Genomic DNA, 27039 nt, shown 5'->3' with positions numbered 1-27039 from the left:
TAGAAGCATCGGACTCGGATACCCCATGCCTCCTCGCTCTGGGTGACAGCGATGCTGAGCCTTTGGATTTGCCTCGGGACTTCCCCCATGCTGCTCCCCTTGCCTGAAGGACCGTCCACTCCTTGCTCCATCACTTCACCTTCAATTCCCTAAACCCCTCCCTCCCCCTTTGTTCGTGCCCATCATGCCTTGTGCTTCACCTTCAGAGCACTTGTATCAAGAATAAAGTTAATTGTCCTATGAGTTATTCAATGTCTTTTCCCCACTATTAAACTATAGGTTCCATGGCTGGACCCTCAGCACTCAACCCGGTACTTGGCACATGAAGATGCTCAGCAATATTTACTGAATGAATGCATAGACAAATGTGGCTAGACCAAGTATAGGCAAACTATTGCCAACCTGCAAGCCAAATCCAGCCTGCCACCTGTTTTGGTAAATAAACCAAAACATTGGCACACAGTCTTACCTTCCCATCCTTATTATGTGTAACTGCTTTTGTGCTACGTACAATGCCAGTAGTTGCCATAGAGACCGACTAGCCAACAAAGCCACAAATAGTTACTCTCTGGCCCTTTAGAGAAGAAGTTTGCTGACCCCTGGACTTGATTTCAGTGTTTTGCATGTATGGAAAGGGTATGGAAATAGAAAGATTTTTGAACACTTAAAGCATTTTCCTCCTATATCCATCCTCTTGAACACTTGTGTTTTGGAAACTTCAGGAACTTGAAGTGTGGGGTGGGGGTGAGGACACCCTTTGGGAGGCTGGGAAAGTACCGAGGCTTGAGGTACAGTTAGCTTTGACCGTAATGAGACGGTACATCGATCCAGGCGTCAGTGACCAGAAAGCGACATGAGGACGAGTGACGATGACAGCATTCCCAGTCTAAGTCAGAGGGCTGAACTCTGGCCTCGTCAGAGCCGTGGATGAGACAGGACCTTGGCTCTTCGTTGTGCTTGGCCTTAATCAGCTGTAATGGATCTGTCACCTTCCAGGGCTCAGTGGACCCACGGAGGGCTATGATTGATCGTCTGTGTCATCTCGGATTTCTCTGCAATGTCAGCCCATTTGTTTTGCACTAAAACAGACAAGTGCTCATTGACGTCCATGAATGAATTCATCAATGTGCAGAGCAAAGTGTCAACCCTACGGGGCAAGGTAGGCCGAGAAGCAAGCGGGTGAGAGAGCTCAGCCTGGCTGAGTGTCTGGCCTGGGCTGGGGGAGCCACAGGGACTGAACCTGTGCATGGACAAAAACAGTCCTGAGCATCAATGCCGGGGTGAGCAGCCCTGGAGAACAAGGGGACTCTGAACCTTAGGGCAATGCTTCTAAAATTAAGGCTTGTGGACCACCAGCCTCTGGATCACAGAGCTTATTAAAATCTCAGATTTCTGGGGCCTTCCCAGATCCACTGAACCAGAATCTCTTGGGGAAATCTAGAAATGTGAATTTTTAACAAAGCCCCAAAGCGATTTTTTACGTGCAAATTTGAAATCTACTGCTCTAAAAATCACATTCTTTCTTCTCAACTTCAGTTGAGGAAGTTGAGGAAGGAGGAAGATGTAGATAAACACTTCTCTTTGGATCGAAGGTGAAATGCTGGGATCAACTCCTATTAGAGAAGCCTGGTTTTCTGATGGGCTTCGTGGGAAAAAGCATGGTGCGTTTGGGCGGGCTAGGTCCATTCAAATGCATTACCTTATTTAATTATGCCAAAACCTGGAGTCAGTGTTATTCTTACTTTATCGATAAGAAAATTGAGACTCAAGTTGGGGAAGTAGCATGTCCAAGATTGAACAGCTGAACAGTGGCATAGCTAGAATTCAAATGCTGGACTGTTGACCACAAATCAAGGATTCTTTCCATTATCCCTCACTTGTCTCTCTCCGTACAAAGAAAGCATTTACCCTTCCCTTCCTCCCTCCCTTCATTCTTTCTTCCTTCCTCTGTCCATCCCTCCTCCTCTTTCCCTTTACTCTTTCTTTTTTTCCTTCTTTCTTCCCTTCCTTCATCAGGATAGGTCACTAGAGTATTTTAGGTCCAGTCCTCAGAAGCAGACACTGAACCAAGGATTTGTATATAAGCGATTCATTAAGGCAGGGCCAGGAGAAAACCTAAGGGACTGGAGAAGTTAGGATAGGGAAAATGAAGACGCCAACCCAGGGGAAGCTTCAGATGTTCCCTACTCAGCCTGATCCCATGGACACAGACTAAATATCATCCCCAGGTTGTCAGGCCTTGAGGCAAGGGCACTAGGCTTTTGTACTTTCTCACCAGTCATTGGTAGCAGCAGTAAAAGGTGAGGGACAAAACTTCAAGACAGTTTCAGCCTTTAGAATGGACTCTTGGGCAATTCCACTGGCCAAGGGCACTCCTCCAAAAGTCAAAAAGTTTGAATATGTTCCCTAAGTCTAGTCCACTGCCTTGTTCCAGCCTTTCCATGGATCTATCCATATTGCTGTCTGGTGCCCAAGAATTCTGACACATATTATAGGACTGAAGATTATAATAAAATAGAGAAAACTTCATGGCCCAACAAGGACATCTTCCATTGCCCCACACCCTTTCTTTTTCCTTTGCCAAGGATTTGCTATTTGCTTTAAAGCAGAATGGTTTGAATGCCCATCAATTTGCATACAAATTCTCCTTTTGTTCCTTTCTTAGTCTAGGTCTAGTTAATTGTTTTAGGAAATTCCTGCTGATTCTCCATAACTTTCTTGCCTGGAGTCTCTTATGGCCTTGATGGAGACCTGAATTTCCCTCTGGAAAGATTATTCAACTTCAGGTTGTCAAAAACAAAAGCCATCAGCCAATTAAGGAGATGATTTTATTCTGGCTATTGCATTAGGGAGAACACTCATTACTAAAGAAAGTCTTAGGGAAAAGGAAGGGGACCTGGGGTTAAATAGGGGCAAATAGGCACAGAAGTCATCTGTGAGTCATCTGGGAAAGATGGAGATGATCTTATCTAAGTCACTGAGGAAAGGTGGAGGTGAGTCTTATTTTGGAATATGTAAGAGTAAAATGTCCTTTGCAGTTAGCCATTTCCTGGAAACCAAAAGGTTGGGGGGATTTCTTAACCATCGTTTTCTGGGAGTAGAGGACTCAAGTAGTTCAATAAACAGGATGCAGCTTCAGCTTTGGAAATTGGAAATGGTTACAAAAAGTACCTGGAGGGGACTTTTGCCACTGGTATCCAGTTCAGGAAACAGTAACATCTGAACATCCAAAGCCTCCTGAGAGATTGGATACATAAATGATAAATGGACACTGGCCAGACCGTATATAAAAATAAAACTCCGACCCACTATTTTCAGCCTTCGGTCCTGGAAGCCAACTCACAACCCTTGTAACACTGAACCTAAAATTCCTAAGACTTGATGAATAACTGACAGCTTCCTTCATTTTTGCCCCCACTTCCACTTTGGGACCAAACGGAGAAAGGCAACATGCTCCCCCAATCAATCGCTTAGGATGCCCCATGTCTAGTTACATACCTAACCTCCATTTTCCTTATCTGAACAGCCTCCAGCCAGGCTCTACCTGCATTCTTCCTTTCCCCCACCCTTCTGCCTGTCTTTGAGTCTCCACCAAATGCAAATAATGGTGGCTCCCTTGCTGTTGCAAACTCAACCTTTGTTCTCAGCATGAGTGATTGTCATTGATTTCCTGTAATTCCTTTATTGCTGTACTTTGAGGAGAAGGAGTTTCTGTGAACCATACAGACCTGGGACAATATGTTCTCTTTTGAGGGGAAGTTGAGGCATCACTCCCTTTTTTTTCCCTTGGAGACTCTTGGTCAACAAATCATAATGTTCCCTGAATTTCAGTAGCTTGGCTCTGACTTTGATCAGTCCACCTAGGAGCTACAGCTGACCTGGCTAAAGAGACAGGGAACCATGCCTGGAAGGCAAGGAGCCGGTAAAGTGTGGGCCCTCATGTTGATAATGGACAAGGGTGGCCAGTAACCTTGTATGACTATTCAGCAGCCTAGACAAGGAGCTGAGTCCAACCTGAGCTGCTGGTAGACTTAAACACAGGGAAAAATCCAAATCTAATTTGTTTTACGAACATGTGGCCACCCTCAAACTGCCAGGAAGTCAGCTCCGGTGAAGATCCCATATTCCCTGCTGCTTCTCCGGCTGGTCTTTATCGGGTTGTTTCTTTCTTCCCCTACCTGACAGGCTTGTTCTCTTGTCCCTTCAGGACCACAAACTCAGCTGCACAGGTTAATTACCACAGTGTATATTTGCAGAGCACTGGAGAGTTTTCCTGAGCACTTCATCAGCCTTGACCATCACGATATCTACTGAGGGAAGGAATGTCGATCACGCTATACCGATTTTTAACGAAGAAGTCAAGTATGGAAAGTGCTTTGCCCGTAGCAAGCAGCTAGTGAGCAGCAGATCAAGGGTGAAAGAAATCCAAGTCTCATGGATGATATTTCCTCCCCTGTCTTTGCCATACTCCTCTCCTGGGTTATTTGGATAAGAAGGAAACAATGTTCTCCCTAATGGAAGGCTCCATCTGGTTTGTCTAGCTGGGAATGATACCTGGAGACAGTGCTAACCATGGAGGAAAGTTCTATCCATTTCCCTCAAAAGTTAAAGTAAAAAATAAATAAAATAACATAAAATAAAAGCCTTTTAATTGTTTCCATTTAAATAGCCATGGGAATTAGGAAATTGAGATAACCAATCAGTTATTTGCTAGTGGAATTTTCCTGGTATGGAGGAAGAGTACTTTAGACCCAAAATGTATACATTTCTTCTGAAATGTCATTCAACATCTATCTCTTTCCCAGATAGTGACAAACGCTCCATGTTCCCGTCAAAATGCCAGCTTTCAGCACCAGTCTTAATAATAAAAGCCAGATCCAAAATCCAACAGAGAAATTGCAACTCTGCCAGCAAAGAGTTTATCATCCTATTTTATTTTAAGATCCTGGGCTCACTTTTAAAAATGCCTTTGCTGTTTTCTCTTAATTAAAAAAAAAAAAAACATCAGTGCATTCCTTCTGGTTGAAATTCCTTCCTGGGAGGCTTTGACAAATACACATTTTTTTTCTTCCCTAAAATATGATTGTTTAGAATGTTTTAAAAATAATTTGATAAATAAATACACACACATCACTTGTGGTTCTAATTTCGTTAAAGCTGTTAGCAATTGCATGACACTAAATAGAGTTTATAAAAAGATAGTTGCATTTATTTAGTTTTTATTTGAGATAAAGGATCCATTTTTCCATTTCTCCCTGATTTTTCCTTTATCTCCTTTGCCCTCTCTTCCTCCTGGTAAGGGATGGGGTAGCACCAGGATAAAGTGAGGAGCCTGGAGATTCGGGGATACAAAAGAAAGGAAATGGGAGATGGGGAAAAAGAGGGTTTCTATAAAGGGTTTATTGGGGATTACGGTACACCCTGCACTGTCTTAGCGTTTTACCCCACTTTAACCTCACAGAACTATCACAACACGGTACTACTACTATCTCCAATTTGTAGATGAGGGGACTGATTGGTGGAGATTAAGTGGTTTGCCAAGATCACCCAGAAGTAATCAAACTTGCATAATCTCATTCCAGAGAGCAGCGCTGAGGAGTCCCGACGGTTCTGGGGAATTCTGGGCCGCATGGCGCTCTCACTAGTAAACCCTTTCTCTCCTTGCTGTCCTGGGCAGCCTTCCTCAGGGGTCCAGAGCGCCAGGTGCTCTAGAGAGCCGGCTGTGCCCCAGTGGGAGCAGCCCGCACCCTCCTCCTTGCCCTGGGGAAGCCGGCAACGGTCCGGGGACTGCAGAGACTCGGGCTCTTCCCGCAGCTCTTTGCACTCCGAGAGCCCTGCTGTGCTGTTTCTTGGCAATTCTGCATCTTCCAGCGATCCAACTTTTAATTGCTTAACACCAGAAGCCCTGCAGCGGTTGCCATGGCACCTCCACGGCTTCCCACCATCATCCAAGACCCTCGCGGCGATTCCAGCCTCGGGAAATCACCCACCTGGGCCAGCCCGCGGCTCCTGCGGCAGGGTCCCAAATCCACTCCTTGCCCACTTCCCTGCACAAGCAGCTCAACACAGGCCGCTGGAGCTCAGGATATGCTCCAGGTGCCACGTTCTGGGGGTCCCCAGCACCGCCCCCTGCCCTCCCTTCACGGTAGGACCATCCCAACCTCCCTTCACAGAAGGAAGCAGAGCAGAGGGTAAGTGACAGAGCCTGGATTCGAACCCATGGTGTCAGATTCCAGAACCCACGTCCTTCCCCACTGTGCTGAGCTGTGACAGGATCTTAAGGGCCATCATAGGAATAATAATAAGCTTTTGGTACGCTTTGGAAAAGAGCTGGGGGGCGCTGACAGCATTATTTCAGCTCTCTGCTGAAAGGTACGAGCCTAGAGGGCAGGTTCTTCTCCCATGTTGTTCACAGACTTGTTTCAGGGGCCTCAAACCAGGTCCAGCAAGTAGCAAATGCTCAATAAAGAGCTCTGAATTAATGAATGGTTTGTAGAATCACCTCCTCCATTTACTCTCTCAACAAGCATACATGTCCTTTATGTCAGGTGAGCTAGGAGCTGGAGTTGCAAAGATGAACAAGTCATTTTTCCTGCCCACAAGGAGTCCAAGGTCCAGTGTTGAAGATGGACAACTTCAGTAGAGGCTTCTAGACTGGAGGGATGCCTGGAGGGGTGTATATGTTGTATATGTATCAATGCACAGGCTCCTTGCAAGACACAACTCTGTTCTCAATAAAAGAGGACAAGTCTCCGGGATTCTCTGATTCATGCTTTGGCTAGGAAAGCTTTCCTCTCCCCTGAGGAAGGGCATCCTTCTCTTTCCCTATGGAGCGAGGAGCACAGAGTGGCTCCAGGAATTGTGAGCCCACAGGAGCCCGCATCCCGGAATGCTCGACCAAGTTCACCTGTATGGCGAAACGGCTGTGCACGTTGAGTTTAACGAATCTGGTAGATGGTTGTTTACAGGCAGCCGAGAATTACTCAATGGCTGCGGCAGGCAGCGGCTGATAAACAGCACCGGCTTCCCAGGCTGCAAGAGTGTGTCAGGGCTCTGCCACCTTACAAATTACAGAAGAACGGGCAAATTAGCATAGATGAAGAATAGATACACGCCGACCAGGGATCTTTCTCTTCCTTTAAGTACCTGCCCGGGAAGAATTTAGAACAGGAGACAGGTAATCAACTCCTGGACTACGGAGAAAGGCAGCTGGGGGAGGGAAGCCCAAGTTACAAACCACTGCAGTGGGGAAACGCTGCCTGGGAAGAGCCAGAGGACAGGATGGGGGGGAGGGCGAGGGTCTTCCAGTCCCCCTGATGCCCCCAAGAGCAACAGGGTAGAGAGAAAATGTTAGCCTGATTAGTAGCCTTTATTCAGATATACAGTCATTGAGCTGCTCAAAGGAGAATTATGTCTTCTGAGCTGTGTCCTGGGCACTGAATAGGATGACATATGCCTCTTGGAGCTTACTTTGTGTGGGGGGAGCCAGACAATAAAATAAAAGGAGACCCTGATAACAGGACCAGCAGGTAGGGGTATGTGCCACGTGGGCAATAAAACAGTATGATCTGATGGGGATGTGGAAGGACAGACGGGGTACTACTCTGGCCTGGGGGTCAGAGAGGCTCTTGAGAGGTAGACCTGAAGGACTGACCTGTGCTAAGAGGTCACCTGCAGATCTGAGCCGTCCAACACAGCCACCTGAGCCACGTGTGGCCACTGAGCCCTTGAAATGGGGCAAGTCTGAATTGGGAAGGTATGGTAAAGTGGAAATACGCACTGGATGGTGAAGGTTTAGTAGGAAAAAACGAATATAAACTGTCCTGTTAGTCTTTATGATACTGATCAGATGTTGAAATGATAAGATTTGGGAATACTGCAAGAAGTACAATATATTATTAACGTTAATTCCCCTTGCTTCTTTTTCTTTTTTCTCAATGTGGCAAGCAGAAAAGTTTTAATTACCTCCATGATGCACATTGGGGTCATTTTCTGTTTGCATCGGACAGCAAGCTTCAGAGAGAAAGATAAGTGCGATGGTGTCAAGTCTTAGGGGAGCAGGAAGAGTCTGTCCTGGCTAGGAGCTTGTTGGACATGTGAACTCAGGTCTTTGGAGCCTCTCCAAGGTATCCTTGGTTGTTGAACAGGTGTCAGTCACACCTTGCACGCACGTGCTTGAGCGGTGAAAGGAATACCTGAGATCATGTGTTTGCATTAGGGATTGGCATCTTACCCCGGAAGGGAAGGCAATAGAGTGACTGCCTGTATTAATGCTTCTTAAGACTGTTGAGGTGCCCTGCCTTTCTGAAAGTTCAGAAGCACATCTTGAGTGATCTTCAGGTTTTTCTTACAGTCAGTCCATCTCCCCATCAGACCTAGGTCTCAGGGAAGGGGTGTCTGTCCTGCATCCCAGCACAGGCTTCTGCTAAGAGCGGAGATGCTAACTCCGCAGTCAGTGCCTCTCATACCAGCACTCCCTTTTCCAGCTGCTTTGGCTGTTCCTGGGGCTCAACTCACTGAAGAAGACAGAAGCCCATTTTCCTCCCAGAGAGTTGGGAGACTTTACTGTTGTCTCGATGTCTGGCTGGGAACAAAATGCTCTTGTCCAGACCCAGCCCAGCCTGCAGCCACTATGTACGGAGAAAGGAAAGTTCTGCAGTGATCTTCACACACCCTCCTCCAGGGGTGGCGGGGGAGATGGACAACCTCGGCCCTCCCAGGTGGCTTTTGCTGTGGACTCAGAATCACCTCTGCCAGGGCTGCTCACCTTTTTCTGTTTCAGATATTTGTGATGCTCCACAAAATGGGAATAATAATACTATAACAACTGGAGGAGTTGTGAATTTTAAATGAGGTGACTGAAGTTGCCTGCTACACAATAGATCGGGAACATATTTCATTTTTATTTTATGATTGTCTTCTTCACTTTCTCCCACTTAAGAGGGGACTAGACCCATCTCTGATGGCCACTGACCTAAGAGAATTAACCTAAGTCCTGTTTGTAAGGTCATGGGCTCTCAGGACTAACAGCTTGGAGGGTTCTACCCTAAACCCCCATCCTTCATTCCAAGAATATCAATGACTACCTCTCTCCCTGGTCTTTATGGGTAGGACACACTATTTCATGCTTCATAGATGTCATTGACATATTTCTCCATTTGAAGAAGAGGAAACTGAGTCTCAGAGTCACATGACTCATCAAGATCTCATGACTAGTGAACCGACAGAACTGGACGCCAAGGCAGGTATTCTGAAAGGTCCATTCCCACCTCCCAGAATCGTCCCTTAATGAAGGTTTGTCCTCTGCTTAAACAAATTCAGTGACAGCAAGCTCACTACCTCAAAGACATTTATTATTTAGCATGTATTATATGCTTACTGGATGCCACACTCTTCGAAGGGTTTCACATGTTAACCCAATCAATCCTGGTGGGCAGGAGCTACTATTGTCCCACCTTCCAGGCAAGGTATGGAGGGGCTCAGCTCACTAACTTATCCATGACCACCCAGCTAATAAATAGCAGATGAGAACCTGCTACAACTGATGCCAGAACCCAGACCCACACCACTGCACCCTCTTCCCTCTTAGGATGTATACAACCCATATCCTACATGAGATCCGGGGGTCTGTTGAGTGCACTGGTGCGTTCAGCATTGTAACTGGGGGCCATGAGGACTTTGCCACTACGTCCATCATGCTCCACTCAACAGAGGCCACTTCCAAAGCCTGGGACTGGGGAGGCCTGCCCACCTAAGGATGCCCCAGGCCCTCTGTAGCATGACAGACCCCAGCCTGGAACAAAAGCTGGCCGGGAGCCATCCATCAACATTCCTTAAGTAGGCCACACTGCACCATCCACTATCCCCGCCTGCTGTATGTGATAAGCCATGACGTATGGTGTTCATTTACTCCTCCGTTCCTGCAGAAATATGGTGCACACCATCAATTTCCCTGTTTGTTCTCTGACCCACTGTTCCTGGGTTAAGCAGCCTGCTTTGTCTACATTTGTCAGTTGATACAAGCTTCTCCCTGCCACGGGCACCACTATTGATGAACACCGTCGAATATGGAGCCTTGAATAATGCATAAAGAATTCAACGTGCAAAGTCTCCCTAGGAAGGGGAGGGGACAGGGTGGGGGTGGGGAGAAGGAGTGTTATATGTTTTCTCTGTTGGAGCGGCTTCATTTACAAAGCATATTTGTCAAGTCTTTTGCAAAGAGTAATGCCACGGAGCAGCCTCCCATCATTCTTGTTAATGGGACTGTCTGTGTGTTACAGTAAACAGCTATAACTCTTCTGCTGGAACCATTGTGCAGCAGGTGGGGCTTTTTCAGCATCCAATTAAGGGTGTCTCCAATTTGCCAGCCAGGACCATGAGAGCTGTGACTCAGCCATCAGCCTGGACGTTGCAGAGGTTCCTTGGCATGGGGAATGAGCTGGGATGGCTGAGCTGCCCTTCTTCCACCCTGGCAAGGAGCCTGGAGTCCAGTGGAGCTTGACTCTCATCCTGGACAAACTCTGCTGTCCTTTAAAGGCCACCAAGTCATGCCAGCCGTGTATTCAAAGATGTTAGCCTGGTATTCAGGGCTTTTAAACTTCTCTGGGAAAGTGCATTTTCCCAGACTCTCATAGAGGGAGAAGAACATAGAAGTTAAGAGCATGGTTGCAAATCAGGACTGCATGGATTCCGATCTCAGTTCAGCCACATCCTTGCTGTGTGACTTTGGAAAAGTTACTTAACTGCTCTGAATCTTGGTCTCTCATGCTGAGAAAGGAATTTAAAATACCTCATAGGGTTGTATTGAGGATTAAATGAGACTGATGCATCATAAACCCTCATCATCATCATTATCATCAGCTCCCAATCTTAGATATGTCTCACTCCTCACCTCTCTTTGCCAAGTTGACCAGTATCCATCTTTCAAGTTTCATCTCAGGTCTCAGTTCCTGATTACTGTAGCCACAGAGACTCTTTTCCTTCAATAACCATAATTGCAGCAGGGGAGTCTGCATGCATCACTCTCCTTACCGCTCTAATGGGTAAGAGCTATCTCCTCATTTTATAGACAAGAACTGAGGCTTGGAGACCCTCAATCTTTTGCTGAAGGGTTCATGGTTCTCAAGCAACAGGGTGAGAGTTAGATGGTAGACCAGTCTGGGCCCAGGGTCCACTACCCCTATGACTTCTCTCAGACCCAGGCAGCTCTCCCTGGGTCAGACATGCCCTTCTGATGCTTATGTACAACCTCTATTGACGGTCCCCTCACATCTATTGGTCTCATGGAAGTTTAGGGAGCCCGTGGAACCTCAGAATGTCTCATTTCTATTCTATAACTTATTTGTTGAAAAAAATATTAGATGCTAAGAACCTGAGATATAACCCCATCCAGCCTCTTCATGTTATTGAATGGGAAGCCAACACCTCATCCCAGGAACTCACACAAGGCCACGTGGCCAAAGCAGAACTTGGGTCTGCATCCCTTCACTTATAGGGACCTCTTCACCTGTAGTTTAGTCCACCCCAAACTCGCAGAGAGATTGTATGGGTTTTTGAGGCTTGGGGACAGAGGATAGGAAGGGTTTAGGATCACTTCCTCCCTCTGCAGCCCCCACCTCCTCCTTGTTGCTCTTTCCAGACAGATGGAGAGTGGCTGCATCTGGGGCCTTCCTCCAGGAGGAAAACTTTTGTTTCATTCACTCAGTCCTCGGCAAAGCTTGCCTGAGCATCAACCTTGTGCCTTTCTCATGCGAGGAGCTGGGGAGTCAGAGACAGACAAGATGTGGTCTTCATTTCCACTGGGAAGGAAGGAGAGTAACCTGATGTGTGCATCACAGAGAGAGGCGTGCTGTGGCCATCTCCATACCAACACGCAGTGTGTGCTTCATTTCGTGTCAAGTGCTGTTCTAAATGTTACTAATGCATTAACCCATTGAATTCTCAAAACAAAAAGTAGACGGCTCATTACTCCTTTTTATGAGATGAGAAAACTAAGCCCAGAGAGGTTGCTTTGCTTTTTCTTTTAGGCTTCCTAAGTTAAGGGAAATACATGCAAAATGCAAGGGGAGCACAAAGGAAAGTGTCCCCAAGTAGGGGAGAGATTTCCAGAGAAGACCTAGTCATACTGGAGATGATTCTTTTAAAAAGGGAAGGGGTTGCCAAAAAAAAATGGTTATGTGGTGGGGGTGGAAGCTCACAGGAGAGTATGGGAGCTGAAGTGATACAAACAAAACATTCTAACTCACTGGTGCGTGAAAGAGCATGGCTTGTTCAGGAAACTACAAGCATCTCCACGTTGCTGCTGACTCACATTCTGGTGAGAAGTGCTTCAAGGCAGACCTAAGCCTTGGACATTTTCAACTCCCCCTTCCCCAGGGCCACTTGTCCCTTCAGCAATTTTCCTGAGCATTTACTCTGTGCCAGGCTCTGAGGGACAAAAGTGAATGAGACCCACGCTCTGCCCCCAAGTTGCTCACAGCCGGGTGGGACAAGCAGATTATTATCAAGATAGCATCACAAAGGCAGTGCTTGTCATATGCCCTGGCAGTGAGGGGTTGCAGGTGAGAAGCAGCGACTAAATCAGGACTATCCAGAGAATGTGGTACCTGGGCTGCATTTTAAAGTCTGACCAGCAGCAAGCCGGATGATGCCTGCATTAGGGTTGGGGACCACATAAGGGGCAGCTGGAGCAGTGCAAGCTGAGCCCCATAGGTGAGGAAACGGTGGCATGTGCAGTAACTGACTGAGCAGTAGCCCAGACTCCTTGGCTCCATTCAAGTGTAAGGCTGCAGGGCCCGGAGGGAGGGGTCTCAGCCTTAGGGGAGGGATTATGATGGGTCTAGACCACCGAGGTCCTGTTATTCCATGAACAGATAAGGCCTGTGGCCTGATGCAACCGACAGGGTGGAAAGAAAGCCATGGGGGGAGCCTCTGGGACGAAATTTCCTGACCCATAAAAATAAAGAGAGAATGAAAAGAGTGCCCTCCTGTAATGGTTTGAATTGTGTCCCCCAAAAAGACCTGCTGAAGTCCTGATACCCTGTACCATACAAAGCAACCTAATGCAAACAGGGGCATTACAAATGACCTGGCCTCGTCCTATTCCAATGTGACAGGCATCCTGATAAGAACAGGAGGAAATCCCTGCAGAGGAAAAGGCTGTTTGACCACAGAGGCAGGGATTGAAGCCATGTGTCAACAAGGCAAGGAACACCAGGGAAAGGCAGTAACCACCAGAAGCCAGGAGGGCCAAGAAGGATACTTCCCTCCAGGCTTAAAAGCAGCCCAGCCCTGCCTGCTTTGTGCTTCTGAACTGAGAGACAGCAAATTTCTGCCATTTCAAGCCCCCGTTTGCAGGACTTTGTCACAGCAACCACAGGAAACGTAGACACCCCTTTCCGTGGACCTGGCTGTGGAGGAGAGGATGCCTGAAGCTCTATAGGTTTCTAATGATGAGGAGACAAACTGGGAAGGGAAAAGAAAAAGGCCTTTATGCTGAGGAAGGCACAGTAGAAAGATGGAAAGGGGCTGGATCCTTGCTGAGGTCATAGCACCTCCAAACTGACCAGCCCTGAGACGGTCCGCTTCTGGACATGTCATGTTAAGCCTCTCTTGGCTTGAATAATCTCTTCTTGGTGGATGAGAAACTGCAAGCAGTGAAGTGTGGCGAGAGCATCAGGTGGTAGCGGCAGGTGGGTTGGAAAGGTAAGCCTGGGCTGAGGCAAGTTCTCACACAAAAGAAAAGTTTTATCACAAGGTCAGCGGAAAGAATGAGAGAGATAGGGGGAAGCAAGGCTGCAGGAAATGAAGGTTTAATGTTTGTGTAAATTGAAAGAAGGAATCTACTTGGAAATGAGAAAAGGCAAGATTAAAATGGAAAACACAGCCCCAAAGCTATTAATACCCAACAGATCCAAATTGAAAAATAAAAGCGATGGGTGAAGCATATAGTTCTCAAAATGAATTCGTGTCATAAACCATTAACATCAGCTCTACCTTATTACCTGTAATTCTGGAGAGGGGGCTGCGAGCAGTGCGGGGCAGATGCCTCATTGGAGATGGCAAGAGTGCTGCTTCCCGGCTGGCTGGGTCCAACTCCTTCTCTTACCCCTTTCCCAGGCCCAGTGAAACCCCCATGCTGGTCTCATCCCAGGGAAGACCTCAAGCATCAACAAACGCTATTGTAGAGGGATTCTGAAACCAAGAGGAATCGTTGTTTCTTCCCACTTTTACATACCCCCACCCCCCACCCAAGTAGACCTCATCTGGCCCATATTGATGCACGCTAGTGATGGAGGAAATGTCAGCTCTGAGTCCCCATTGGGTCTCCGTCAGTAAAGGTCACTCCAAGCCTGGGTCATGGACAGGGCAGGTGGGGGACCAGAATGGGCTATAATTTTCTTAATGGTCCCCAAAGCCCCCTTGCCTGCACCCACACTATCACCACCTCAGAATCTTTATGTTGCTCTAAGAATGTCCCAGGCCTTGGACACAGGTGCAGATTCAAATCTTAGCTTTGCCCCTTACCTGCTGTCTGACCTTACACCAGATCTCAGAATCCCTGAGCCTCAGCTTCCTGGTCAGCAGAGTCAGGACAAGCATGCTAACATCTCATGAAGAACGTGAGGGCAAATGAGAAGTTGTGTGCGAGTACATGGTATAAGCTTGGTGAACATGAGTTCTACCCTCTCCACTGGTCTTGCAGTTGAGCTTCTCTGAGCTTGTTCTCCCTGCCTTAGAAAGGGTTGGTGTCTGACATACACATGCAGCCAATTTCCATCTTTGAAAGTTCATGTCCTTTGTAAGTTGGGTGGGCCTTTTGTAGAGAAGCATCTCTTAGGGCTTTGAAGACTGTCTTGTCTGTACGTGGGACTCAAGATCGACCCACAGTATCTGCCATGACCCTGCACCCCTTGAAGACTGACCCTTTCTCAGCGTATGCATTGACCACTTTATTTGAATAGCTCCAGGGCACTCATCAGTGTAGACTCCACATGCAGTCTACTTTTCAAAGTATCCAACATCCCTTGACTGCGATCACTCTAATCCAAGCCACTGCCTTGCCTCATGTGGAACACCAAATAGCTCTTTAACTGGCTTCTCTGCTTCTACTCTCACCCTACTCTAATTCATTATGCACACAGCAGCCAGAGCTATGTTTTGTCAACCCCTTTGCTCAAGACTCCTTAATCGTTTCCCATTGCATTTAACAGGAAATCCAAAATCTTACTTGGCCCTAGAACTCTTGCATGATTTCATCCAATCTTCTCTCTCAGTATATTCCCTAGCCTCGTTGAGTTTCAGTTTCCTCACCTATAAAACAAAGAGTATACTGTCTCGGGCTGATGGAAGATAAGACACAGCAGGCATAGAGCTAGACATCCCCCTTCTGCTATGGGATTTCTTATAGACAGCTCCTTACTCAGCAGATACGGTTTTGTTTTCTGCAGGTGAGAACCTCTCCTCCCCACAAATGGGACTTCTTTGCCACTTCCGTCTGGAGCTGCCAACAATGCTACTCACCAAGCAGGTGCATGCGCACACAAGCACACACATATATATCCTTAACAGGCAGACAGACAAGTTAGATTAGCCCCAGGAGAGTTGAAGGGGACTTGTTTGGCATAACTTACCACTAGGGCAAATGGGTCCTCCTCATTCAGAGCTTCAGAGAATATTAAGAAGTTGCCACAGCCCCCAAAGCTCCAAACCATCCCTCCTTAGAAGTCTTTCTGCTCCAAGGACCACTTCCTCCTTCTACAAGCTCACCCCCTGCAGCCAGCCCAAAGCCATCCTTCACTCACCAGCCGGCCCCAGGTCATCTTACAGTATAGTCCTGATTCCCTGGAATGGCCACTGGCAAGGTTCATCCAACTCTCTGCCCTTGTCCAAAGCCGCCTTCTGACTTCTTGACCAAGATCCTAGAAGTGAGTCAAATGAGCCACGGTTAATTTATCATCAATTTTTGGGTTGAAAGAGCTCTTTTTAATTCTTTCTATAAACTCAGTTATGTCCAGTATATTCTTCATGGGGAACTCTTCACCTTCAGAGTATTCTTTCCAGCTTTGGAGATTTCTGAATATTAGGCAATTCTTCCTAATCACCTGAAACATGTTTCTCACTAGGGCAAGAGATAAAATTGAAGGTTGATAGAGAATGCTGCCCAATTCTGTGTCTTGGTGCCACTTTATTCATACTTCATTGGTTTTAGGGCCCTCATACTATCTCATATTTTATTTCCAAGTTTTATTTGGGCATTTCTTCTCTTTAAATCTGAGCTTCTTGAGAACAGGACCAGGTCTTTTTAATTGATTATTGCATGAAATGGTCAAAAAAGAAAACACAACTCATGGACCCCTACAGACATGAGTTCAAATTCTGGATCTTCAATACCCTTACTACATGTCCCAGGTAAAGGTTCCATCACTTGGATTCTTCTTTTCCTTGTCTATAAACAGAGGCAACAATCCTTGCTGTATAATGCTGTGCTTAATAAAGTAATGCACGTAAATGGGAGAAATGAAAGAAACCAACGATAGCTAGCATCTAGTTATTCCAGACATGTGACAGATGCCCAAAAATGTTCATTCTCTTCTATCCTCTTTTGTACACTCGATCCCCCTTTCCTCTGGTGGATAACTAGTGCTCCATTCAGTCAACAATTAAGCTTTGAGTTCCTTTAAATATCATTCATGACACTGCGTGCTGAGGATACAACAATGAACCAGGTACACTCCATCTTCAAGGACTTTGCCTCTATCCACAGAGATCTCAGGGGAAAATTCTCAGGGGAGACCATAGCCAACTGAGAACTGAAAGTTGAACAGGACTTTATCAGAACAAAGAATGGGCTGAGGCATGTTCAGGGGTCTGCAAAGAGAAGCAAGATGAGCAGAGACCTAAGCACACCAGCCTGGTAAGCCTGGGGATATTTTGGTTGGAAATGACCAAAAATAAACTGCAATTAGCTTAATTCAAAGAAAAGAAGTAATTTCTTTACCTAGCCTGGAAAGATACAGGGGTAGCTGCAAAGCAAGGCAAGAAGCTTCAGGAACCAGGGTCTCAAAAGACTGAAATGATGACTTGGTTCCATGTGATATTTGCTCTGCATGCATTTCTCACCTCTGCTTAACTGCATTCTTCAGGAAAGCCAAGTGGTGGGGAAGATCAGAACCAACATGCTCAAAGCCGTATCTTCCCAGTTCATCACTCTATTTACCAAGATCTCTGTATTTCCCAGGGTAGCATTCTGGCTGTCCCTGTTTGGGTGACAGACCCTTCCCCGTCCAACTTGACTGCTTATTATGGCCTGGGGATGGGGTACTCTGATTGGCAAATTCTAGACCATATGCCTACAGCTGGGCAAGTAAAACTGGACCAGTCATAGAGCTACCAGACCCAGTTGAAGAGTTTAGTGAGCATTTGCTGGTCGAACAAAACTTTCCAAATCTCTGGCAACTCAAGACACTGTGATTGCATCATCTTACTTTAAGAGAAGAGGGAAATTGGGTTGCTCAGTACCTCCCTGAGGTCCAAGGACAAAGTGTGCCTGAACTGTGTATGATGTGCTTTTTACTCTTTGGAAGTCTTTGCCTTGGGAGATTCAGGGCTGGCTCTCTAACCTTAGAAAAATCCAGATTTCTGGGGGCTTTCTGCTGCCATCACTTAGGAAATGGGGGTGCAAACATGCTCTTCTTCAGACCCCAGAAATTAAGAGGCTGTCTCTGGAATCAAATGGCAGTCAAAGTTGGGGCAGGGCTGGTGGGTCTCCTTGACCCATATCCTGACCTGAGGATATCACGAGCTTTCCTTCTCCCTCTTTGCCAAAAGAAGAGAAAGCATTGCCTTCTATCCTGCCACATGGCCAAATTCCAAGGGCCATTTGTCACATTTATACATTTCATCATTTTTGTTGTTTCTTCAAGCCATCTGGGGCTCAGAGAAGGAGTTGCACTCCATTTCAGGTGTTTTTCCTTAAAGTGAAGGATGAAGGTCCTGGGTAAGAACCTTGGCTGGCTTCCTGAGGTCAGGGGATGCTGAGATTCTGAGCATCCCTGTTCTCATTAGGAAAGGTGGAGTGAGCCATGCCTGTTGCACACTGTGGTTTGTGCATGGAGAAGGGCAGGGGGAGACTTGCACATACCCCAGAATCTCATTCTCCAAGCCTCAACAACAACCCCAGTGTCTTCCCCTTAGCTCTCCTAAGCCAGTTCACTTGGAACTCGTAGATTCCAGCCATAAAGTCAGCCGGTACGATTCATCCTGTAACCTTAGATGAGCTATTGGACCACCCTGAGTCTATTTCCATATTTGTAAAGTGAAGAGGCAAAAAATAATAGCATGCAGAATTGCTTGCAGGCTTCTCTCTCCTCAAACACGGAATGCAGCATTCATTCATGAAACATATAGTGAATGTCTATTTCATGACAGTAATGATTGTCAACATGCATTGAGTTTTGTTATGTTTCAAACATGATTCTAAGTAGCTTACTCCTTTGCACTCACCGAATCCTCATTTACAACCCAAAAGAAAGAACTGCTTTTATCCTCGTTTCACAGATAAGGAAACCAAGGCACAGAGAAGCTAACGAAGGCCCTAGGATAGCACAACTATTAAGTAACAGAGCCATGATTTGAACACATATTGTCTCGTTAAACCATTAGCAACCCCAAAATGCCTCCGGACTGGGTTTATGGAGGAATAAAACAACTTCCCCCCACCTCCAGTTGCTCTCAGTCTCAGAAGCTGGAAGTTCTGTGAATCATCTCTATTTTTTTTTTTCATCTTTGAAGTACTGATCATGCTGGACACTTTTAAGGTGGTCCCCAAACCTTGGCTTCAATAAATATTTGTTGGATCCAGTTCAGTGGCAGGAAGAAAGTTTTCTGAGACAAGAGGAGGCCCAAGTTTTCTTCTTTGGGAGCCAGGTCCTCTTCATCTGATGGGCATGAAGCCAAGTGGTAACGGGGTGAGTAAACGGACTGGGTGGTTGCCTGGGAGGTGTGGGTTTGTCTTTTGCCTGTTTATTTTTCCTGGCCAAATCATTTCCTTGTGATCCTTCAAGGCTCAGCTAAAACCCTACCTCTTCTGGGAAGGTTTTACCAAACCCCAACCCATTCCCAAAATAAATAAACCCTGTCTTCGTGTGCATCCTCAGTACGTGCCCAGCTTCCCCACAAGAGTCCTTACTCTGCTGTGCCCACATCTGCGTGGTCTGTTGTCCCACCAAATTCTTTGGTGCATAGCTCAGTGCTCGGGACAATGTTCGCCGAATAAATCAAACCAAATCAAAACAAACGAGGAAGAACGAGTTTTATTTTATTCAATCCTCATAGCTACCTTTCCATTTTTAGGATATTAGTGCATGAATGAATGTTCAATTTCTGGAGAGAAAAATTGGGGTACCCTTAACTCTATACGTAATTTTGGTATCTCTTATAACTCAAGTTCCTTCTCTTGGCCTTTGTGTTAACAGAATAATGACCCTCCCCCCAAAGATGTCCATGTCTCAATCCCAGGAACCGACGAACCCATTACCTTACATGCCAAAAGGACTTTGCAGGTGTGATTGAGTTAAGGATCTGGAGATAGGGACGCTTTATCCAGGTGGGCCCAGGCTAACCACAAGGGTCCTCATACATTAGGCAGGAAGCTCAGAGTCAGAAAGCAATCTGAAGATGCTACACTGCGGTGGTTAGTAGTAGAGACAAGAGTCCACGACCAGGGAGCATGGCCACCCTCTAGAAGCCAGAAAAGGCAAGGCAAGGGATTCTCTCCTGGAACATTTAAAGGGAACGCAGTTCTACTGACACCTTGATTCTAGGACTTCTGATATCCAGAACTGCAGGCCATGCTGTTTTAAGCCACTACGTTTGTTATAGTCTGTACAGCAGTTCTGTCTCCAAACTTGCATCGACGTAGCCCTGACCCTGCTCTCCCCAGTTCAGCCTGCCCACCTTCCATGTGGCTTTCCTTCTCTCCTCTAATTTATTCCCAAAGAGTTGTCAAGACACCATCTCTGTATTATCATCATGATAATTGCAATGCATTTAATGCCAGACACTGTGCTTTACATGAATTATCTTCTCTCGTCTCGACAATCACACCCCACTGTAGTCATTAACGGCCCCATCTCACAGACGGAGAAACTGTGGTTCAGCAAAGGTCAAGTCCCAGAGTGGACAAGGGTTTGGATCGTTAGTCACAGACTCCAAGCCTTGTCTATTAAGCACGAGGCTGCATATTCCACGCTGCGCCACCCTCCCCCCTTCACCTGCTCCTTCCTGCCTCCACTGCTGCTCACCTCTCAACTTAGCAGAGCTTGAATCACCAGCTGTTACTTAGAGACCTGAGTGGTTTTAATTCTAACTCAGATTTCACAGATGGTGGGATGACAAGGGCAATAACTTACCAGAGCCTCAGTTTGGAATAGGGATACCATGGAAACGGGCAAGAACTGGATGATTTGTTCTGTTTTGACTCTATTTTAATTTGGGTGGCTGGATATAAATCAGTGCTTCACAGCTGACATCAACCATAGCTAGCTGTGACAACCACTAGAGATTCGACCAGGTGAAGGGACTCGCTCAAAGCCACCAACACGGGCAGAGAGGCTGACCAGGGAACTGACGTCAGGTGTTCCTGGATGCAAAGCCCCACCTGCTCTGTGCATCCTATATAATGGGCTGTAACTAAAATATAGCTCTTGTATTTGCTATTCACAAACCAGCTGCATCAGACACCACATGGGAAGCTTTTAAAAACACAGATCCCTTCGCCCCATCTCTGAGATGTCACTCCTACCCATCTGAATCAGTCCCAGAAATAGGAAGATGTTGTTTTTAAAGCTTCTCGGATGCTCCCAGGGACCAGCCAGGTTTGGGAAGCCCCAAGCGTAAGCAACACATGGGTATTTTTGCAAACATGGAATGTGAGAATGCCTTCCCTCCACCTTCATATTCAGCAGGATTGACGAGTCTCCTCAGAGGACCTACCACCTGGGAAGACAAAGCAAACCGAGAAGGGAGGCAGCTCTGACCCAGTGATGGCCATCACTCAGAATAAGGTGGTTTGGTATCAACGTGGTGGGAAGATGTTTCCAGGAAACATCTCTGGAAACAAGTGGAAAATCCTCATCCAGAACCTTTGTAAAGCCCTCAATCATCCCTTAAAAAATCCATGATTTTTTAAATAAGTCAGAGACAAAAGGTATAATATTGCATGATCTCACTGATATAAGTAGGACAAGAATTTCAAAGAGTCAAAAACCAGAATGTGGGGCGGGCCGCGGTGGCTCAGCGGGCAAAGTGCTTGCCTGCTATGCCGGAGGACCTCGGTTCGATTCCCGGCCCCAGCCCATGTACCAAAAACGGAGAAACAGAATACAATAAAACAAGCAAATGTTTAAAAAAAAAGATGTTTCCCTTTCTTCCTGCCTTCCTTCCTTCTATCCTTCCTTCCTTCTCTCTGTCTTTCCTTAAAAAAAAAAAAAAAAAACCAGAATGTGGGTTGCCAGGGGCAGGGGTGGAGGGAGGCAATAGGGAGTTAAGCCTTCAATTGTACAGAGCTTCTATTTAGGTTGATGGAGAAGGTTTGGTAAATGGTGCTTGTGATGAGTATCACTGTGAATATAATTAGCACAATTGAGTTTTATACATTTGTGGTTAAAAGGGGAATTTTTATGTTGTATATATGTCACTAGAATAAAAATTTAAAAGCAAAACATGGGACTGTGCAACACAAACACTGAACCCTAATTTAAACTAAGGAACTATAATTAATAGTATAATTATAAAATTGTTCTTTCATCAATTGTAACAAATATACCACACCATAGCAAGGTGTTAATAATAGAGTGGTATATGAGAACTCTGTATTTCATGCATGATTTTTCTGTAAATCTATAAGTTCTCTAATAAAAAAAAGCTTCTTAAGGAAAAGAATAATCCATGATTTTAAGGGATGATTGACGATATCAAATATAAGTTTGGCAACATCTGTTGGTGTTCTCTGGGAAACGGGTCTTTCTCAAACGCTACTGGATGAGGGCAACAATTCATAGCATGACTTGGGAGGCAATTTCAGATTATGTGTAAAAATGTTGGTATGTCCATACCTATGACTCAGCAACGTGGCTTGTAAATTCCACTCCAGGGAATAAAGTGCAAAAAGGAGTTGATTCAAAGACATGCAATTTCAAAAAAAAGAACTGGAAATAGCCTAAATGTGCAAAAGGGGCTGCTTAAATAAACATCCGTCCTTTCCAATACTACGCAGTATGCAGCTGTGTAAAGGAATGTGCTAGGTCTGGATAAACTAACGTGCAAAGATGCCTCAGACAAACTGTTGAGGTTAAAAGCAAGTTGCAAACTCATAACAAGCAGTTTGGTTTTGATTATATATAGAGAGAAAACCACATGCACACAGAAATGTATGATTCTACACGTACCTTTTCTATTTTAATGAAAAGACAAATTCTGGAATGGTACTCAGGAAATTGACCACAGTCTTTACCTCTGGGATCTGGACCGGATCTGGAGGCAAGTTCAAGGGGAACTTTTAACTATAGAGCATGAATTATTTATGACAATAATATAGCCATGGTCATAGTCCCAAGTTGTCACCTAGTTTGAAACTGGAGTCATGCATCTTTTGGAAGAATCAGAAGGCTTGAGTTTTTTTTTAATTGTCACAGTCTGTGCTAATGGAGGAAGTTTGTATTGACTCAATTATACAAAAATCATCCCTTAAAATCATGGATTATTCTTTTCCTTAAGAAGCTTTTTTTTATTAGAGAACTTATAGATTTACAGAAAAATCATGCATGAAATACAGAGTTCTCATATACCACTCTATTATTAACACCTTGCTATGGTGTGGTATATTTGTTACAATTGATGAAAGAACAATTTTATAATTATACTATTAATTATAGTTCCTTAGTTTAAATTAGGGTTCAGTGTTTGTGTTGCACAGTCCCATGTTTTGCTTTTAAATTTTTATTCTAGTGACATTCAGGTATCAAGCACTGTAGTAGGTACCAAGAGAAATGAATGAAACGCTACCACTGTCTTTATAGAGGGCATCAGCTTGAACAGCAGGAGGGAAGACATTGCTTGAATGAAATAAATCAAGCTGTTTAATGAATGTTATTATTTTTTTAAGGAGTAAGATTTTTTCATTCAACAAATATTTCAGGAACACCTACATTGTCCCTGGGCTTTGGGCCAGGTACTTAATATTTGAAGATGGTTAAATGCACTGGTGCATGGCCTGGGAACACGCCTTGTTCATCTCTATGTCCCCTGGAGTTTCCAATTGTGGTTTTAGCCTGTCAGCAACTGTAGTAGAATTGCCGTGGTAGGGTGGCTAGGTGGATAGAGAGGGTAGAGCAAGAGGAAAAGACATACGTGAGTCTGGAATTGATGACTCCAGCAGTCAAGGAGAAAGCTAAATAGTTAAGTTTTTTTTGCTTTTAATTTGAGGGTCATATAAGTCAGCATGTTGAGCTAGTGGTTAGAAATATAGAAATACAAATTCCTAGGGTGAGAAGCTGGAAGTAAAAAGTCGGGAGTCATAAATGTAGAGGCCATTGTTACTATGATGAGAGCGAATGAGATTCCTAAAGAGTGAGGAGGAAAAGGGCTGTGTACAATAGCCTGTGGAAAAGGGTCTTATTATATGAGAAAGGGAAGGAGCATAGAAGACTTGGAAGAATCAGAGAAGGAGAAAGTGGCCTTATAAAGCCAAGGGAAGAAAGCTTCAAGTGGAATCAAATACTGCATAAAGATCAAGCATATACAAAAAGATCACCTAGAAAGAAAATACTGAAAGAGACATAGAAGAGTGGTTAAGAGGACACCCCTGAAACCAGATTGTCTGGGGCTTGACTCATATCTTCTTAAACCTCAGATACCCCTCGTATAACAGAGGCTAGTAATATCTGTATCCCAGGAGTTTCCATAGGTTAAATCACTAATGGGTGCATAGAGCTTGGCATTTAGTTGGTCCTCAGTAAATGGTGCAGAATAATCAGCATCATTCTCTATCAGAAGTTCCTGGGTGACTTTGGCAAGAGCAGGTTTTGTGGAGTAAGGAAGCATAGTAGGGACATCCTAAGCTAGACCCCAACAGCTCTTGTCCTTGTATATTCTTGCCCCTTTGAGTGTGGATAGAACCTTTGACTTCCTTCTAACAAATAGGACATGGTGAAGGTGACGAGATGTCACTCCCATGATTACGTTTTGTGATGGAAGACTCCATCTTATATTATATATAGAGAGAAAACCACATGCACACAAAAATGCATAATTCTACACGTACCTTTTCTATTTTAATGAAAAGACAAATTCTGGAATGTTACTCAGGAAATTGACCACGATCTTTACCTCTGGGTTAGAGGCTTTGAAGAGTTAGCTCCTTTCTCATTATTTCAGTCCGTGCAAATCCTCATTCTCTCAGCTTCACTGGGGATCCTTACTTGCTCGTGAAGCCAAGCCCTATTCAGCTCTCCTTGGACTGACCCAACCAAGATAGCCGACACTGCTGGGTACTGCTTATTCAACTTTCTCTCTTAGCATCCCATTACTGGGAAATAACCAGCTGCCAAATGGAGGTATTTTGCCCAGAGAATCAGAGCCAATCCTCTACAGTACTCTGCTGGCTTTGAAGAAACAAACAGCCATATTGTGAACTATCTATGGCAGGGGGAGGGACTCATGGCAAGGAGCTGTGGGCAGCCTCTCAGACCTGAGAGTGGCCTCCAGGCAAAGGCCAGTAAGAAGCTGGAGTCCTTGATCCTACAGTCCTGAGGAAAAGAATTCTGCCAACACCTGAAAGAGTTCCCCCTTTGAGCCTCCAGATGAGAGCGCTGCCTAGCAGACACCCCGAGGGTGAGACCCCGAGTGGAACAGTCCACTAAGCCGTGCCCGAACCCCTGCCCCCTGGAGACCACCGGATAAAAAATGTGTGTGGTTTTAAGTCACTGGAGCCACTCTAATTTGTTACCCAGCAATAAATATCTAATATACAAGGGGAAAGTCACCATAAGTGTCTTCTGAAGTGAAAGGGTTGGATGAGATGAGAAATCAGGTGAGGGAATGGAGATTGCTGTTGCATTAGAAAGAGAGGAGGATAGTAATTTGAGAAAGAAGAGAGGAAATCCAGGATGAAAATTATTTCCAGGTGATGTCTGAACATTGGTTTGCATTAGAACACAGAGCACTGTAGAGGATTGGCTCCGATTCTCTGGGCAAAATACCTCCATTTGGCAGCTGGTTATTTCCCAGTAATGGGATGCTAAGAGAGAAAGTTGAATAAGCAGTACCCAGCAGTGTTGGCTATCTTGGTTGGGTCAGTCCAGGGAGAGCTGAATAGGGCTTGGCTTCACGAGCAAGTAAGGATCCCCGGTGAAGCTGAGAGAATGAGGATTTGCACGGACTGAAATAATGAGAAAGGAGCTAACACTTCTCTCTCCTCCATCCTCACCCCTCCCCCATCCTTACGTGGAAGAAAATGTATGAGGCGCGGTGTGATGAACTGATTTCAATCTTCTACCCTTGGACCAGTGCATAAATTATTGTAAAATACACATCCCGGGGCTGCATCCCACCAGCAGATGTTCTGGTTTGGTTGGTCTGGAGTGGAATCCAAGGAGTTCGTAGTTTTAAAAGCACCCCTGGTTTTCTGGGGTTGCCGGGAACCTGGAAGTTTCACTATTTCCCAGTGTGATCATCATCTTCCTCAAGCTTTAGGTGCACTCTGAACTTCAGTCTCTTCCTCTTCAAAATGAGATTGTAATCCCTGAGCTTACTAACTCACAAACTTTTTGTATACACAGGGGCCCTGAGGGATGTGAAGTAGGTTGCTAAGATGGTAATGGTAACATCATTGTTCTTTTTATTTAGAAAATAAAAATAGTTTATTTTATTTTATATGTAGTTGCTGCTCTGTCTAGAGGACAAGGTCATCATTTTCCCGGCATCGCGTTATCTACCTCCAAGTGGTGAGTCCCCCACCCAGCGTCCTCTGAAGCTGATGCTATGACATAGATGGACTTATAAACACCTGCAGTTGAGTCCCAGGCAGGACATCAGCTGATTCTTGTTCAGATTGTCTATCTGACCCTCTGTTTTCCTCAGCGATGAAGGCAAGCAGCATTTATTTACTGGTTGACATCATTCTAAGGATCTGATGAGATATTGTATGTGTAAGCCATGCTTTCCATCTTCTTTTAAATCACAGACATCATCATTACTACTATAATTGTGATGGCAAGTGCAATTCCAATATATCAGGCACCTGAAGACTCCCCCCTCCCACCCACCCACCCACCCAGAATCTGCCTTTTAGGGCAGGATGTGCCCCAGCTCAGTGCACCCTTCCTCCATTCCCATTCCCGTTTTCCAGAAAATCAGCCCTGTTGCATTTTAGAATCAGGCATCCCTGAGCCAGCAACGAGCAGTCCAGCTCAGCTGCAGGCCGTGTGCCAGCCTAGCTCCCAGCAAATTCCCTCGGCTGTTGGAATAACTCTCACTGTCAAAACTTTCTCAGGAAGAGTCATTAGTTTCAGAGAACCTGGAAAGGAAGACTGTTTCGCCTGGGGCAACTCTTTGAAAAGGTCTAACTTTCTAAAATGGTAAATAAGCCAGCCTTCTCTTCTGGGGGGTGCACGGAGGGCAGAGGGAGCCAGGAAGGGTCTGACCTCAGGGAGGCAGCTGCTGCTGGAGACATCATTACTTCCCTGAGTCGCATCCCTCCCTCCACTCTGCATCTGCAGTGCGGCCTGGGAAGCCGGCTCCAAGAGCAGCCTGCTCTGCTCTGATTACACAGGCAAGCAGAGAACTGAGCATTTTATTAGGTGGGAAAGGAGAAAATAAAACAAGTCAGAATGCTAGTTGGGCGGGGGGCGGGATGGGGGAGCAAAGCCCTTCTGCCTTTAGATAAAGGCACAAATTATTTTACAAGCTTCTGGCGCAGCAGAGCTTGTGCGAGGTGAATATGCCATTCGGCAGCACGCCTAATCTCTGGCTTGCAGCACC

The 27039-nt window shown here is 45.6% G+C and overlaps 2 long non-coding RNA genes across 3 annotated transcripts; both read left to right on the top strand.

The window, feature by feature from the left end:
* Positions 1-527: 527 nt before the first annotated feature.
* Positions 528-4631, top strand: LOC143666807 (uncharacterized). 2 transcript variants are annotated; one of them, XR_013167738.1, is made up of 4 exons: positions 528-636; positions 997-1159; positions 1537-1661; positions 4208-4631. It is a non-coding gene; the product is annotated as an uncharacterized LOC143666807 (long non-coding RNA). The 2 variants fall into 2 exon arrangements; XR_013167739.1 differs by lacking the exon at positions 1537-1661.
* A 7902-nt stretch (positions 4632-12533) lies between these two features.
* LOC143667543 (uncharacterized) lies at positions 12534-26211 on the top strand. Its single transcript, XR_013168084.1, has 2 exons — positions 12534-12779; positions 25940-26211. It is a non-coding gene; the product is annotated as an uncharacterized LOC143667543 (long non-coding RNA).
* The last annotated feature ends 828 nt before the right edge of the window (positions 26212-27039 follow it).

This window comes from Tamandua tetradactyla, chromosome 23 (assembly GCF_023851605.1).
Source record: "Tamandua tetradactyla isolate mTamTet1 chromosome 23, mTamTet1.pri, whole genome shotgun sequence".
Lineage (NCBI taxonomy): Eukaryota > Metazoa > Chordata > Mammalia > Pilosa > Myrmecophagidae > Tamandua > Tamandua tetradactyla.
The sequence above is the reverse complement of the archived record's forward strand: the minus strand, read 5'-3'. Positions and strand labels throughout refer to the sequence as shown.